At 39.8% G+C, this 12,612-nt stretch overlaps 1 protein-coding gene across 2 annotated transcripts in view; it reads right to left on the bottom strand.

The window, feature by feature from the left end:
* The window catches only part of DMD (dystrophin), a 4,652,165-nt gene that overhangs the window by 3,426,837 nt on the left and 1,212,716 nt on the right, over window positions 1–12,612 (bottom strand). The window lies entirely within an intron of this gene.

The raw sequence follows: 12,612 nt of genomic DNA, 5'->3' as shown, positions 1-12,612 counted from the left end.
CATGATGGAAAAAGTGATTCAGCAGCATAGCGGTAAGGAAGGGAGTATTGAAACCAACATTTACGCATTGTATGTATCAGGTGTACTGAAGATGAATTTTGTTAAAATAAGGATAAGTGAACAGGCAGTTAAAGGTCCCGGGAAAATCAGCAATGACACTTAGGTTTGTAACATGGAATGTGTGCGGCTTAAATGATGTCCAAAAGAGGTATAAGATAGGTGCTCGATTACGCCAGATGAATGTAGATTTAATTTTTTTGCAAGAGACGCACATAATGAGTACCCAGGAGTTCTGTCTTAATCAGTTGGGTTATCAGCTTATAGCCGGTTCTAAACAAGGTGCGAAAAATAGAGGAGTCGCCATTTTGTCAAGGAGTAAGAACTTGATAATAGGGAGAAAATTAGAGGACAAATGGGGAAGATGGGCCATGGTAGAGATAGAGATAGATGGGGTCTGGACAACGATGGTGTCAGTTTATGGATCCACGCAGGATGATCCGGAGGTACTACAGTTTCTAGACTCTGAGTTAGCTGCTTGGCCCCCACAGGTTATTATAGGAGGAGATTTGAATATTAATGGGGCTGATGGCTTAGGAACTGGACAAAATAGGTGTTATAAAGGCCGTAAGAAAAGAGTCCATAAAGCACTTGTCGATTTTCTGTGTAACAATAACTTGAATGATGTTTGGGGCACAATTAGATCACATCAGAAAGGATATACTTATTACTCTGCACCACACCAAGTTTGTGTTAGGCTCGACTATTTTATGATTTCTAATAATTTAATGTCAAGGGTCAAGATTGATAGACTGCCAAGAATTTTAAGTGATCACAACCCAGTAATTTTGGCAATGAAGTTAGAAGGAGGAATAAGACCTAATCGGGTATGGACTTTTGAAAGAAGACTTCTTTTAGAAGAGGATTATGTACTACAAATGTCAAAATGGATTACTGAGTTTTTTGAATACAATAAAGGAAGTACATCGGTGGGAGTCATATGGGATGCTTTTAAGGCGGGTGTTCGTGGAGAAACATGTAGGTACAGCATTCATAAACGCAAAATGGAAGGGGTACTGCAAAGGGAGTTAGAGAGAGCCGTCTCAGAAGCAGAAGAACAACTTAATAACTGTGTTATTAGAGGGGAGCCAGCTGAACAATATATGTTAGATCTAATAAAAGTCAAAAGTGATGCGGAAGATGAACTGGCAAAGAAGGCGGCAGTACACTATACGATCCGAAGGGAGAAGTGTTATGAATACAATGAAAAAGTTGGGCATGTACTGGCTATGCGTACTAGGCAGATAGCGGCAGCAGGGACGGTTAGGCAAATTAGAGATGAAAATGGTAATATACAAACTGGCCCGGAAGAGATTAGGGAAGTATTTAGGAAATTCTACCAGACCCTTTATGATCACCAATACCCCTGTAGTAATGAAGAGATTAGGGATTACTTGGAGAATATACCAACTGAGAGGATCTCGGATGAAGAAGCAGATAGATTAGAAACTCAGTTAGAGGTGGAAGAGGTTAAGGAAGCTATGGGTAAACTTCCCTCAGGAAAGGCTGCTGGTCCCGACCAGATACCTCTAGAATTCTATAAAACTTTCTGGGGAGTGTTGTCACAAGAGTTAACTAGAGTGATTCAATCTGCCCAGCTCGGTCAGTCCATACCAAAGTCGTGGGGGGGTGCAGACATCGTCTTGATTCTCAAAAAAGGCAAGCCGCATGACGAGCCTGGGTCATATCGTCCCATTACATTAATGAATAACGATACTAAAATATATTCAAAAATGTTGGCAACGAGATTTGCAGAGGTGATAAGTTCATTAGTCTGCTCTACTCAACATGGCTTTATTCCTGGTAGAGGAACGACCCACCATACTAGGAGAGTAATAACATTGTTTGATGCCACTGAAGTCACAGGAGACCCGATGGCAGTAATGCTGCTGGACGCTGAAAAAGCGTTTGATCGGGTCTCCTGGGACTATTTGTGGTATATTTTGGCAAGAGCTGGACTTAGGGTGGGTTTATAAAAGCATTACAAACTCTATATAAAGAACCGGCCGCGGCTTTAAGAGTCAACGGGGGCACTACAGGTCAATTTTCAATTAAAAGGGGTACACGGCAGGGGTGCCCATGTTCCCCACTACTGATCGCCATGTATATGGATCCATTGATCCGTAAACTGGATCTTTGCCCAGAGATAACCTCGTTGCCAACATTGTTGGGACCGTGTAAGATATTGGCTTATGCTGATGACGTGGTGGTGATAACACCAAACCCCACAGAGGCAACAGATTTTATAGAAGAAGAGGCCCGCAGATTTGGACGGATATCGGGGTACGCCCTAAATGCCTCCAAGACTCAGATTATTAAAAACTCAGTGACTACGTGTGATGATAACCGTGTGGTTCAGGCGGGGACCTATCTTGGAATAAAAATATCAGCTGATATAAATAATTTGGTAGAAAATAATATTGCTCCAATAATAAGTAAAACAAAGAAAGACCTGGACCGGTATGAAAATCTACACTTATCATTAGTAGGTCGGGTCAATATTATTAAAATGATGATATTGCCCAAATTTTTGTATATATTTAGGGCAATCCCACTTTTATTTGAAAACAAGTGGTTTAAGATATGTGAACAAATGATCAATCGCTTTATCTGGGCTAAAGGAAAGACACGCAGGGCACTGAGATATATGTCTCTACCGCGGGAGCGTGGGGGTTGGTCTTTACCAGATTTAAAAGTGTATTATTGGGCTGCTGCATTCCAAAACATGTTGGGACTGGTAGGGGGGGCTGATGTAGATGATTGGGACAATGTCGGTTCACTTGCAATCTATGGTTTGGTTTTAGGTAAAAATGCGGAAAATATTTTTTTGAGATTTACTGAGGAAAGCTATTACAAAAGAACACGGTTTAAGACCCTAATGGCTGCGTATAATGTCTGGAAGGGAATATCGAAAAAGATAGGAATTGGGAAATATAATTTTTACACTAGGTTCAAAAACAACCCTTCCCTCCCTAGTATGGTCTTTTCGGGAGCTGTATTCCAAGATTGGGAGAGGCGGGGGATAAGAAAGATTGGAGATATTCAGGGACCCCAAGGTATTTTACAATTTGTCGAGCTACAGGCTCGATATACCTTAGACACAAAACACTTTTTTAAATATCTTCAAATAAGGAGCTGTTTAATAAACAGGAAAGGAGGGCCTTTGGGGTTCGATAGAAATGTATTGATGGATATTATAGAAGTAGGCTTGGACTGCACTATAAAGAGATTTTATTCTGAGATGACAATATTAAAGAAAGATGACATGGAGAAATGGATCAATAGGTGGTCTGAAGATTTGGATATAAATAGTGATATCTTCTCAGAGTCATTAGAGATGGGAAGAAAATTGTTATGCTCATCATCATTACAGGCTCAACATTATAAGACCCTATATCATATGTACTATACGCCTGGGAAAATTGCTCAATGGGGGGGTCTTTCGGGAACCACCTGCTTCAGATGTGGTAGTCCAGGGGCGGACCTAATACATATTTTTTCACTCTGCCCACACTTAAATAGTATAAAACGGGATATTGAGAAATTTATGCAGAGTGCATTAGCAATTATAATAGAATTAAACCCAGTGGTAATGTTACTAGGAGTCAACCCTGAGACACACGTGAATAACGAAAATTTCCTATTTGTAGTATTGGCAATTCTCAGACTACTAGTGGCTTCGGCATGGTTGGATCCTAACCCTCCTACATATCATGAATGGTTGGGCAAGGTATTATCTATTCAAAAGTTAGAATCAGCTATTTATGCGAGGAGGGGGAGAAAAGGCAAGAAACTTGGTCTGCAAATATGGGAGCCCCTTATTCGATGGAAACAAGGTCCCGATTATTGATCATTGATTTACTGGGGGGGGGGGGAAATTGAGAACGCATTGTATAGAAGTTTATGCATCTATTGTATATATGATTTATCTTGGAAAAACTATGTATGACTTGATATCACAATTGTTTTCATGCTTTGTATAATTCCCTAACGTATATATGATTCTGCGATGTACTATATTGAATGCTATTGTGCCCTGTCCACACCTTATGGGGGGAAAAAAAAAAAAAAAAAAGGGGGGGGGGGACCCTTCAATAAAAATATTTTTAAAAAAAAAAAGGAAATAATTTCTTTTCATGAAGATCATGGATAATATTCCTGTGAGAATACATTGTTACAGAATAAATGTGATGCCACATTATAATCCAAGTAGTGCTGCCTAATTGCCTTTATGTTGTGTAACAAACAAAAAGTGGATTTCATTAAACACCTAGCCTTTGAAGTAACTCATACGTCACAGATTTGAGTAAATCTAAACAAGTTTACATCTCTGGGTATACCATACCTCCACCAAAACACAACTGCAGAAAAAAGACACAGCAGCATTCAACACATCACAACTACAGAGCTGTACTAAAAAAAGCAAGTCAAGTTTTCAACAATGACATTGCACGTTGTTTTGTGCACTTGTATTTCTGTTACATTTTCTTTTGTCATGTTGTTGGTTGTGTTGTGTGGTCATGTTGTTATTGCTGTGTTATGTTGACGTCCTGCATTGGTTAATGGTTGTTTTGGCTTGTCATGTTTTTGATGTTTTACTGTGACTCTTAATTGTGGTTTTATTGTGTTCTGTTGCTTTATGTAGATTTTAATAAATGTTGCTTGTTTTCAGCAGAAAGTTGTATATTTCATTAAAGTTCCAGTGAAAATAACCATTTACAATAGTCAAAAGTTCAAAGGTACATACACTAAAGTGTTACCATTTTAAATAACACCAGTCAATCTAATATCAAGATATAGACAGGGCTTCAGTTTATTCATTGTAATACTTACTTTATGTTGTCCAGTTCTGGGGGCTGAGATCTACAAACACATGTGTTAAAATTATTGGGCCATAGCATGACAAAGTGCATTGGCTCATCATAGAATTAAATGCCTGTTTTTTTGCATCTTTTTAATGAAATCCACTTTTTGTTTGTTATACAACATGAAGGCAATTAGGCACCCCTACTTGGATTATAATGTGGCATCACATTTATTCTCTAACAATGTATTCTCACAGGAATATTATCCATGATCTTCATGAAAAGAAATTATTTCCAACCACTTGTAAGACACCAGCTTGTTACAGAATCTGTATTGCAATATGTATCCTATTTATAGAGATGGGGACTCTAGGAGCTAATTGTTAGGTCCAGGGACCCTTGCTCCAGAAAAGTAACTAGTACACAAAGGGAGTCACTGTTCCTTGTAGAGGATGAAAGAGGGATACAATTTTTTTCGTGTGCTAATATATCTGTGGGGGGCATTCCTCTGAGGAACATGTACCGTTTTGCTATCTATCAGAGTTGCCTAAAATCTTGATCTCTGCCTCAATTTTTAATGGGTTTTGCAGGACCATGTCAACTGTAATTCTACACATGTACTATACATGAAAACATGTCCTTGCAATCTCACAGATAGGGATAACATACTGCAAAGTATGAACACATATGTATGAGCATAGGATAAACACCGGACGCAAAAGAAATACCGCCTGTATGACTAACCACTATCCAGAAGCCAAACGTACAGAGAAGGACTTGTTGAGAGTGGTCATTGGCAAACCAAAGGTTTCAGATTCCCCATCCAGGATGTCCAGGATTCTTTCAGAAAAGAAAACAAGATGGATCTCAAGACTATCTTTAGCCTCAAACTTATTTTCATCATCATGTAGGACACAAATTTTTAATTTCATAATTTTAGTGCAAAATTATAATACATCCATAATTGTGATTATTTCACTATTTCAGAGTTTATGGGACTCCCCAAATACAAAATATGGAGGCCACAGCATGTGACTTTATTGTGCCAAGTTAATTATTTTCCCAAGAATTCGCCCACATAATGATAGGGCATGCACAAAAGCAAGTGCCCAATGTTGTGATGTGGTACGCATATGTATGATGTGCCTGTATCACATGCATCACAACGCTATCCTGCATCACACACTGAGACGCAGATAAGAACCAACAAACAAATACTCCCAGACACCAACATTCACGGAGAAAGGTAAGGAAACAGATGTACGAGCGAGCGTGGACCTATGAAGAAGTGAGTTTTGCAATACTCAGGTGCTCCTGAATTCTCTGTTTGGCACCCTTCAGCAGAATACTTTACGGAAGATTATAATAGAGTACAAAAATGTGTATTTTCTAAAGTTAAGCTTTGCACTTCTTGCTGCATGCATAGTATGACATGCGACTATAAGGTTGGCTCACCTTCTGCTATGTCTGCTAATGGGCCTCAATAAGCCCATTCAGTGATAAATTCAGTTAAAAGGTCATAAAATATACATGATTTTGGAATTATAAAGTGTAGTTATCTTGGTTTTGTCATGTGTTTTTATGTTGTCTGTTACATTTTAGTTCATTACAGAGTGAAGTGTGCAGTGCTAAGATGAAATATGAATCACAGTGAGTGTTTTCATAACATGGTGTGCAGTGATTGCATTAAAATTAAAGGAATACTTTTATGTTAATTTTCTGCCTGTACTATAGATACAAACCTATTGGCCACAAAGTGGAATGTATGTATTTTTGCAGGAGCGTGGGAATGTAAAGTTATTAGGACTATATATTAATAGGGATAGTTTTGATTCAGATGGAAGCTGAGTGACCTTTGTGGCAGTACCATTGCCATAATATATAGATCAATTGTGTGAAAATGGAGTATTAATTTACTATGTGCGTCCACTGCTACATTCAGTGCACTTTGCTGCTAACCATAGCAGGGAAACCTATGAATAATACAACCAACAGCTTTAATTTTGCTAGGTAATATTTTTTTAGCCTTGCTAACTGCTCCGCCAATGAGAGACTCGATAAGGAGGCACATACCATAGACAATCAGTGGGGGGGGAGCTCTTTTACACTTCGCACGGGTGTCATTGCAGGGCAACTGGGATCAAGGATATCTTACCTAATTTATCATAGTTAGTGGGCCCTAAACTGACAAAGTTTATTCACAGACAAAGGAGCATACAATGATCTTTGTTTTTGACAGCAAATGTTTTTGCGAGAAACTGTCTTTGTGTTCTTGGTACCGATGTGCTCCTTCATGACATGTATAATGTATTGATTATATATACTTCTCGCAAAACTTGCATCACTAATGTTGTAAGGTCGAGAAAAGGATAATATTTTATTACTTCATCTGAAAGTATTAGATACACAAAGCCTTTATAGCAAAATACAGCTGTTCACCATAGAGACACAGCGATTAATGTGCTAAATTTCATTTATTTGAAACACAATAAGCAACAATATAACAATCAGTGTTTATAGAAAACATAGGTAATTCTAGATAGGCTAATTTTTAACAAGAGGCTCTTTGCATATTAAGTGATTTGCATATTAAATGACTAAAAGCTTTAAAGTACAATGCCAATTCAAAACCACACAATACAAAAGAAAGGAAATGGTTCACAAAGCAGAAACAAAATACATGAAATTCATTGCAAGTCTATTTTCTCCCATGTACTGTATGATTTTAACCATCAATCTGCCAGGGAAAAAAACAGTGTGTTTGGAGTTAAACAATCTTTGACATTGCAAGCAGCACAAACCTGCTTTATATTCAGAGCATAACATGTCACTAATCAGGGTACATGAAGGATGAAAGTGAACAAAAAAACGATTAGTGTGTCCATCAGTCCTCTTTTAAACTGTTTTTTTACTTCAAGTACTCAGTCACACATTCTTTTCAACCAATGGCCAGGTGGGACTACACTCTGAATCATCTTGTGAAATTCTGTGTACTAGTTTGCACGTAATAATATACTTTATTTAGATATATAAAAAACATATCTTTAAAAGATTCTTCCAGCGCATTAATACAGTCTTATAACTTAAAAGAGATTAATAAGAACAAGATAAAATGGGACCTGCTTAACAGTGCTTACAGCAACGTGTCAGTTTAGTGATTAGCACTCCCAGAAAAAGCAGATGAAATTAGCTACATATTATTCTGCACAATGGTCCAATTTTTCTAAAAGACTATAAGCATGCTGAACAAATTTGGCCAATTTTATGTTTAAAACAGTGTTCTCTATGGACAGAGCAGCAATAATTGCGTGTCTACAAGTCCGAACTCCCAGTCTGTTCCATTCCGGCCTAAGTAGGCGTCTGCGTTGGAGGATAAAACAAGGGCATATACAAAGCACGTGCAAAAAAGTTTCGTTTGCTGACCCGCACCCTCTGCACGTTTGCTCAGCCCTTTTTTGCCGCCAAACAGGGAGGTTTTGAAGGAAGCGCCAGTCTCCCAGTCTTAGGGCGATCAAACATCGCTTTAGATGATAGGGGAATGTTGTTGAAAGGTAAATTGCCGGGGATAGTCGTTTATAGCAGTTAATTACTGCCCAAGCATGACTGCGTTTCGCAAGGAGAGCTTTGTCCATGTTCAGGGATTTCCATCTTGTAGCTTTTTTGATTGTATTTTTGAAGGCAGTCTGGCTTGGATTAAGGGCCCACAGATCCGCAGCAGACATTTGTTGTATATAGTCATTTAGGAGGCGGCCGAAAGTTCCCCCCGGGTTGCTCATACTGATTTCGTTCCAGACCAAGAGTTCCAGAGTACCAGCTTCTGCCTGTCTTAGTTTGTGGATCAGGTTAAGATATGAGCCAGCATTAGAGGATTCATAGATAGTTAAGCCCAGCTCTAATCTGACCTGTGCTGGCGAGGAGGAACTCGGCAAATGAAGCAATTTCTTATAGAGCTTAGTTGTCAGTTTATTTAAGGAATTATTCATTTTTCCCTTAAAGATCTCTATGCCATACGAAAGTGTGGGCCCGATCTTTGCTCTGAGCACTTCCAATAGGGGCAAAACCGTGGGGCCTGAGAGTCTCCTCGAGAGCTTAGCCAAGGATATCATTAGCGCTGTAGCCTTGGCTGCAATCACAGTGCTCTGTTTGGTGAAACTGCCCCTGGAGTCCAAATGGACCCCCAAGTATTTGTATGATTTGCCGATAGAGATGGTTTCTTTGTTTACTGACCAGCCTCCACCGCTATAGCATTTTTTGCCAAACGGAACAACCATAGTTTTTTTCATATTAATTTCTAACTGGTTGTTAACCGTATATTGCGTTAAGGCGTCCAGGAGTCTCTGTAGCCCCACTCTAGTGAGACTGAACAGTGCCAAGTCGTCGGCATATAAGAGATTGCATAATGCCGTGCCTCCTACTTTTGGTGGATGGCTAATAACTTTCTCTAGGGAGCTTGATAGGTCCGCAATAAATAGATTGAAGAGAAGGGGAGCCAGCACGCATCCCTGTTTGACACCACGAAAGGTCCAGATTTTCCGGGAGAGGTGCGCGCCAGACCCTAACTTCACTCGAACCCATGTGTTGGTATACAGCAAGATTATGGGATTCAGGATATTATCTGGGATTCCCCACTGTTTCAGTTTTTGCCACAGAACAGCCCTAGGCACCCTGTCAAATGCTGCCTTGAAATCGACAAAGCAACAAAAAAGCATCCTGGAATTTGTATGGGCTTTGTCAATGATGGTGGAGATTGCCAATAAGTTTGTCATTGTTCCTGATTTGGCAACGAACCCTGTCTGATTTAAAGGAATCAGATTTTTATCCTTTGCCCATTGTCTGAGATCCTCCAAAATGAGACCTGCAAAGTGCTTTGCCTCTATGTCCAACAAGGCAATTAATCTGTAGTTGCTCGGGTTGCCTCGTGCTCCGGCTTTAAAGATGGGGTGGATAATAGCACCCCTCCAGGAGTCCGGAATGATTTGGTGGCTCAGGGTATAGTTAAAGAGATTTAATAGCACCTTGGACCAGAAAGGGGCGTCGGATTTGAATAGCCTCTGCGGCAGGCCATTCGGGCCTGGTGCTCCGTCTTGTCTCCCTTTCGTCAGTGCTTTGGCTACTCTTTCTACAGACAATTCCTCAAATGAGGAAGGCCCCTGCGTTTGATTGGGTAAAAGGTTCGATGTTATGCCCGAGCCAATGTCAGAGGCCCATATTAATCCAGATCGGTCAGGGTTATCTTGTGCCTGGAAATGCTCTGTTAAGTAGGAAATCCAGTCTGCTTCCTGGATATTCGCTGATCCAAGGGATGTTGTATTTCGACCGATGTTGTTGACAAGTGACCAAAATGTCTTTGAGTTCTGTTGTTTGCTTTCCCATACCAGTTTAACCCAGAATCGAGATTCTTGGTCCTTTCTCTCTTGGGTAACTGCCTTCCTGAATGCCTTTTGGGCTTGACAGTATATATCAAAGAAGCTGCTGTTCCCTGGGAATTTTAAAAGCAACCTCAGTGCATTGTTTCTTGTTCTTTTTAATGTTTTTATCATGGGGAGTGCTGTTGCTCCTAGTGGTGGTGTACGATTTGGGCCCTGCCTTGTCGCTGGGTAAATTCTGATCAAATGTGCGCATAACTGCGACCATATTGCTGTTGGAGAGGCCATTTGGTCTACCGCACACATGATGAAATCCTTACTTGTTTTTAGAATACCTTGACAGTTGGACTCACTCCATTTCAGGCGTTTTAGATTATCGGAATATATTCCTTTGTATGTAGATGGTGCCTTTTTATGGAGAGCTAAATTTGTAGCAAAAGAAACTACCAATGGCCTATGGTCGCTTTCGGGCCTTGGCAGGACGGAAAAGCTAACCAAATTGGACAGAAATTCCGAATTACAAATAGTGAAGTCCAGATAGGATTTTGTTCTTCCATTTGACCAAGTCCAGTTTGGGGGGGAATCGCTTGCTGATCTTCCATTCACCACCAAATACCCAGCGTTGTAAAGTCTCAACACGGTGACCTCGCCTAAAATATTGAAAGCTTGCGTGGGGGGTTTGGATTGGGGGACAGCCTCAATTATACTGGTCTGGTTGGGTCCTTCTGAGTCTGCTGTATTCCCCTGGAAAAGGTTTGTGTTGAAGTCCCCTGTGATGATGCGGTCCGAGTTGGGATATTCTGTGGCTATATCGTTCATTGTTTCACAGAATCTGGCCACGTGCTTTTCTTGCACTTCGATACCAGACCAATGATGTCCTTGGATTGCCCACTGCAAACAAAATCGTCCTTCACTGTGGAAAGAACTACTCCAAAGGTAAAAAGGCAAGGGGTGTCAGTGACAACAATATGGATCTATTCTGCAGATTCTAAAAAAATACTGAATAACTCGAGCGCACACCCAGGGAACAGCAAAAGCATTTGCAATACAGATTACAGAGGAATCAATCTTCAAACCACTTAGTATTCAAGAATTGCAATGCTCATCAGTGAATGCCAGGAAATGCTCCATAGAAAGAGCAGCGGGCTCTATGACACCATTGATCCTGCTGAATGAAGGAAAACGAGATGTGGCCGGGTTATGGTATTCCGCAAAGTCTCTGGACATGCCATCAGCACAGGGGGACACATGACATACGTAATACAACTTGTAATTTAATTGCCATGTTTCCACTATGGCTAATTTGCTCAAACCCTGCACTCCGCCATAATTCTAAGAGAAATGAGCTTGTGATTGTGAGAATTTGCCGCACAGTTTAGATGTATCGAAATAAATATTTGTTCTAGCACAACAACAGATCCATTTGTTTTGTTTCTACAATGCATACCGCTATCGTTTCTTTCATTTCTATAATCTGTAAATACTAAGTGTTACTATTACTCCATTTAAAAGTGCTCAATGTAGTGACCTTGGAAGAATGAAAATCTGAATTGTCCTGCTTGAATAGTAGTTGAAGATGTGGCTGCTGGTCATACACAGATCTCTGCTGCCACTACCCAGTGCTTTCAGGCATCTTAGTATAAGAAAATAACCTTTAAAAAAGCATACATCCATTATGATATTATAAGTTTCCAAATGTTTGCTTTAATGTCCCAAGACCTGCAGGAAGACCAGGCTCATGCAAGGCGGTTCCTTTTTTTACTGAACCTCTAGGCCTGTGAAGGACAGCGGGAATCCCAATGCCCACCTTTGCATTAATTTATTTTTCAGTAAAAAATGCACTTACCTTTATTGCAGTTGCAGTGAGAGTACATGCATCTCATCCTCACTTTCCCCTGCATTGTATGTTTACAATACTATATCTGTGGATATAGTAAAGAAACTGAAAAGTAGATGGCCACTCCGAAGTTGGTTTATGATATCAAATATATTTCTGGTCTTCTTCAGATTATACATGTCTTGTGCAGATCTTTTATTCTCTCTTTCTTACCACTCAATTATTTCAACTTAATTGACTCAACTTTGGTAGCTAACCTTGACTTTTCACTTTCTCTGTCTTGTTTTGAAATGTGTTTACTTGCTGAATCCTTGTCAATCTTTCTTATTTCTTCACTTCTATGTGCTCTGAAGCCTCCATTTGCTACTTCTCACATTTGCTTGTATTTTTTCTTTAGCACCTAAACTTTGCAATGTATTTCCCAATCATACAGGAATTGTAGCAACACTCTCTAATTTGCTGAAAAAACATCTTTTTGAACTATTCCACCCCTCTTAGGTTGTGTGATTTATTAATGTTGATTTCTCATTTTTCATTTGTTGCAATG

This window comes from Lissotriton vulgaris, chromosome 8 (genome assembly GCF_964263255.1).
Source record: "Lissotriton vulgaris chromosome 8, aLisVul1.2, whole genome shotgun sequence".
Taxonomy (NCBI): domain Eukaryota; kingdom Metazoa; phylum Chordata; class Amphibia; order Caudata; family Salamandridae; genus Lissotriton; species Lissotriton vulgaris.
Note: the sequence above shows the minus strand (reverse complement) of the source record. Positions and strands in the feature narration are given on the sequence as shown.